The sequence below is a fragment of the Capra hircus genome, chromosome 12 (genome assembly GCF_001704415.2).
Source record: "Capra hircus breed San Clemente chromosome 12, ASM170441v1, whole genome shotgun sequence".
In the NCBI taxonomy this organism is placed as follows: Eukaryota; Metazoa; Chordata; class Mammalia; order Artiodactyla; family Bovidae; genus Capra; species Capra hircus.
The window spans coordinates 37985564-37990866 of NC_030819.1; the positions used below are offsets into that span (position 1 = coordinate 37985564).

General features: G+C 38.4%; 1 long non-coding RNA gene across 1 annotated transcript; it reads right to left on the reverse strand.

Moving 5' to 3' along the window:
- On the reverse strand, positions 298-1495 carry LOC108637273. Its single transcript, XR_001918915.1, has 3 exons — positions 1364-1495; positions 897-1019; positions 298-429 (listed from the first exon to the last, which is right to left on the reverse strand). It is a non-coding gene; the product is annotated as an uncharacterized LOC108637273 (long non-coding RNA).

A 5303-nucleotide genomic window follows, 5' to 3' on the forward strand; every position in this document is an offset into this window, starting at 1 on the left:
GTACTTCAGTTCAGTTCAGTCCAGTCGCTCAGTCGTGTCCAACTCTTTGTGACCCCATGAATCGCAGCACGCCAGGCCTCCCTGTCCATCACCAACTCCCAGAGTTCACTCAGACTCACGTCCATCAAGTCAGTGATGCCATCCAGCCATCTCATCCTCCTCTGTCGTCCCCTTCTCCTCCTGCCCCCAATCCCTCCCAGCATCAGAGTCTTTTCCAATGAGTCAACTCTTCACATGAGGTGGCCAAAGTACTGGAGTTTCAGCTTTAGCATCAGTCCTTCCAAAGAAATCCCAGGGCTGATCTCCTTCAGAATGGACCGGTTGGATTTCCTTGCAGTCCAAGGGACTCTTAAGAGTCTTCTCCAACACCACAGTTCAAAAGCATCAGTTCTTCGGTGTGTACTTAGGACTCAGCAAATCTGGACAGATCTGCACGATAGCAGAGGAGAGCCCTTTAAGATGGATACTATGAAAAGTCTCATCTTGGGACTTCCTCGGTGGTTCAGGGATTAAGATTTGGAGCTACCAAGCAAGGAGCATGAGTTTCCCCATATGCACCGTGGCATAGCCAAAGAAAAAGACAAAATAGCAACTTGAATAAAAAAATGAAAAGACTCATCCTAAGTAATAGAGAATGAGTTAAGGACACAGGGCTGATGTTGGAGCTGGAGAAGGAACTGTGAGAACTACCCACACCTTCTTTCTAAAGAATACTTGACCGAAAGGCATGGTGTGGCAATAAAAAGGATGCAAAATCAACAAAAACAAAATAAATGGAAAGGGATTTACTAAAATTTGCTTGGAATGTTAAGAGTGCAAAGTGGCAACCCAGGACTAGCAGTGTGGGCAATGATGAAAGATGTTGCTGGGGACTCTGGAAGACAAGCCAGCCTTACCAAGAAATCGATGTCATGGACATGAAAAGCTTCATGACAGACACTGCAGACAGCTCTAGTGTGGGCATCTGTGAGAGATTATTCAGTAGCATCTCTACATCAAAGGATCCTTCTACAGGGACCCTGAGCAGGAAAGAAGGAAATGATGGCCATCACATAGCAAAGAAAAGGAACAACTGGCTGAGCACAGGGGAAATCACCCTGGTGATTCAGAATTGTCAGGGCCAATAGCTACAATGAATCCTAGGAAGTGCACTCTCTCACCCAGGCAAATTCCTCTGGTCCAACTTCTGATGCTCATCCAGCAGAATTTTGGGGTGTCTGTTCCCGCCAGGACCACCTACCTTAAATAACTTAAGGAGTCTTAGTTGGAAACATTTACAACAAGCAAGTAGTTTTAATTTTAAGTCTTCTCATAATGCTATAGTTGAAATTTTCTCTTAGAGCTAAAAGTTTGCAGCCCTTACCTAAATTAGCTCCTTTGTCTCCGACCCAGGAGTCTCATGCCTTTGGTCAGCATTCATGAAACTCTGGTAGGCTAACGTGCAAATATGATAACGTCTCAAACCCTTTATAGTCCTTGATTATGTTCAAGATCATTACTGTTAGAGGGACACAAATGAAAAGACAATGAGTTAACCACTACATATGTATTTCAATATTGAAGTTTAAAAAAAAAAAGCAAGCACTGGCAAAGATGTAGAGCAACTGGAAGTGGTGGAAATACACAAATGGAATGGCCATTTTCAATTTCTTATAGAATTAAATACATGTGTGGCCTACTATAGCAATGCCACCCATAGGCATGGATTAATATCTAAAGACATCAAATTTTATGGTTACACAAAAACCTGCACACAACTGTTAATAACTGTCCTATTCATAATTGCCCCAAATTTTAAACAATCCAAATGTCCCTCAGTGGTTTCGATAGATGAAGGATGGTACATATCCATGCAGTGGAATACTATATCGTAATACAAAAAGAATGAACAAAAGAAACACAAAACAAACTGAATAAATTTCAGAGGCATTGTATTGAATGAAAAAATCAAGTCTCAAGAGATTACATACTGTATGTTTACATTTCAGAGAAGGCAATGGCAACCCACTCCAGTACTCTTGCCTGGAAAATCCCATGGATGGAGGAGCCTGGTAGGCTACAGTCCGTGGGGTCGTGGAGAGTCGGACATGACTGAAGGGACTTAGCAGCAGTGGCAGCAGCATGATTACATTTATATGACATCCCTAAGTCAAAACTATAGGAAGAGAGAATAGATCAGTGGTTGACAAGGGTTAAGGATGTGGGGAAATTGTGACTACAAATGGGTAAAATGAAGGAATTTTGGGGGGATGATGAAACTGCTCTGTATTCTGATTGTAGTAGTGATTCCATGAATCTATCCATGTATTATGATCCATATGATGCCATAAAACAGTTTTATTGTATATTATTTTTAAAAACAAATGTAAAAATTTCTCTAAAATTCTTATCAGTGTAATCCTACCCCCCCTCATAAGTTTCAAAACAATGCATAATTTTTTGAGAAATAGTTAATGTATATTGAAATGCATGAATCTTAACTGTACAGGCCAGGAAGTTTTGACAAACAAAACAGGTGCATAACTTTAGGCATACAATATAGATCTTTCTTTTGAGAAACATATCTTAAAAAAAATTTTTTTATTGAAATATAGTTGAATTAAAATTTTAATTACCATTGTACAGCCAAGTGACTCATATATCTTTTTTCATATCCTTTTCCATTTTGGTTGATCACAGGATTTTAAGTATAGTTCCTTGTTTTTTACAGTATAGTAAATCAGTGGTAAAGAATCTGCCTGCCAAGCAGGAGATACGGTTTGATCCCTGAGTCAGGAAGATCCCCTCGAGAATGAAATGGCTACCCACTTCAATATTCTTCTCTGGGAAGTCCCACAGACAGAAGAGCCTGGTGGGTTACAGTCCATGAGGTCAAAAAGAGTCAGACTCAACTTAGTAACTGAACAGCAGAAACAGCAGCTCCACAGTAGGAATTGGTTTTTTCACCATTCTATATATACCAGTTTAGAGAAATATGCCTTTTTATTGTCATTTTCAGCACATCTCAGTGATGTTATGAAATTATGTTTTCTTATCTGTCCTATGTACTCTATCATGTACTCAAGAGTAAAAGGCAATAACAAGTTTCAGTTAATTCATATCACTTGAATGACTATTTTAAGGTAATATTTTACTTTTTCTATTTCATCTATAATAAGACTCTACATTTTCATCATTTTAATACTGTAAATATAACCAATTATAATAGCTTATAGAAAGTTTCAGCGGTTGCACTAAAGCTTTAAAAATTCAGTGTTCAGCATAGATATTGTTCAACCTGCTGGCATAAAGTATAATAAAAAATAGTAAAAAGACACTTTTATATAAATACATGGCAAAAGAAAATTTTGAAGCATTTATCTTTTTATATATCTATGACTTTCAAGTATACTGATAACAAGCTTTCTAACCAACTCAATTATGAAAATGTACAGAAGTTTTACAATCAAACTTGCAGCATGATAATTCCTAAATCACGACCAAAAAGAAAAAAAAAACAACTAAATGAACAACAGAGTCATAAGTAAACATTGGAGCTTATTTTAGCTAGACTCAAATGAATTTATAGTCAGAGAAAAAGGTAATCAAATAGGTTTAAAAGAACACAAATAGCTATAATAAATTTTATTTAAAGACAATGAGAGCTAAGTAAGAGCCCATTCAAAAAGCACAACTGTTTTACAATTTTCTCATTTTAACCGTGAAGAAATCTAGTGACAAGACCAAACCTGTTCTTTAACCAGTCAAGCAAGTAAAAAAATAAGATCAAAACTGTAAAAAGAAAATCTAACCCCAGCAATTCTGGTGTTGAGAATGAGGTAATCCTTGGGTAACAAGCAGGGAATCTCTTTGATCAATGGTTTAACACTTCCCAGCATCTAATTTAGCACTTTTTGAGATTTCACGTTAACCTGAGCAGGTAACCTGCCTCTTTCCAGATTCAGAATGGAATGAAAAATAATGAATGTCCCAGGAAAAACTCCTGGCAGACATTTCCAAAGGTGCAAACTCTTCTTAGTCTACTAAGAGAATAATGTAATTCAGGCCCACTTCTGGCTTCCTGTTTTAATTTAATGCCCCCCCCCTCTTCAAAATCAGTTATAAAATGGAGTCCTTCTATACCTGAATGAGCCCGATTCAATCTGATTCTGTGAGAGGCTTTCGTAGTCGTCCCCCTCCCTTCCTAGAGGCCTGGTAGTGGTTAGATGTCTCACATCTTACCTGCTCAGGCTTCCACTTTAATAATACTGGAAGAAGTTCCTTTATTTCAGGAATTTATAAATAGAACAAAAGTGGGTAGTTTGAATGAAACTCTCACACAGGATCAACTATATGGCACACTAAGCAGTTAACCTCAGTATTTAGTACCTTTAAAACAAATTATGAGTCACATATCAGGCTGTTCTTGTTTAACCCCATCCCATGCCTCTTTACACAGGAACTGGTGCATAGGTGTTGAAGGAAGGGTGACTAAGAGAAAAGTCTTTGTTCTGTTCCTATCCTGACCCTCTTCATTTGCAGCCATCCTGTGTTTATGACATGCATTAATCATCTTCTGGGGACTATATTGTTTAATTTACCATACTGATATTTTATCAGGACTTCCCTTGAATGGCAGAGTGATATCAGGCTCTTTCACTACAAATAACCAAAGTTCAAAGTTCATATTCTCTGCTTGCCAGCTGTGTGAAATATACAAAATAAATCTCTCGGTGCCTCAGTTTACTTGTCTGTAAAATAGAGATGATAATATGACTTATGGCTTTATTGTGGGGATAAAAGCGATTGGTATGTATAAGAGGTTATAACAGTCCTTTTCAGCATGGGTACTATATAAATTTTAGCTGTTTGTTTACTAAATTGTGAACCACATAGAGCCTATTGATAACCAGGGGTCTGCAAGGCATGGACCCACAAAGGAAAACATGTAAAGGGAAAAAGGAAAAGGGGTATGAAACAAAACTCTATGGCTCAAAGTGTTAACTCCTGTGGGATTTCTTTTCTGTGAGGAAATATTTTGTGGGTATAGAGAGGTTTCTGAGCTCCTTACCTCCACACACACAAGAGTGTGTGTCCAAAATAAGGCTGAGTATACCCTGGTGGCTCAGACAGGAAAGAGTCTGTCTGTAATGGTGGAGACCTGGGTTCGATCTCTAGGTCAGGAAGATCCCCTGGAGAAAGGAATGGCTACCCACTCCAGTATTCTTGCCTGGAGACTTCCATGGACAGAGGACCCTGGCAGGTTATAGTCCATGGGGGTCACAAAGAGTTGGATATGACTGAGTGACTAACACATAAATGCA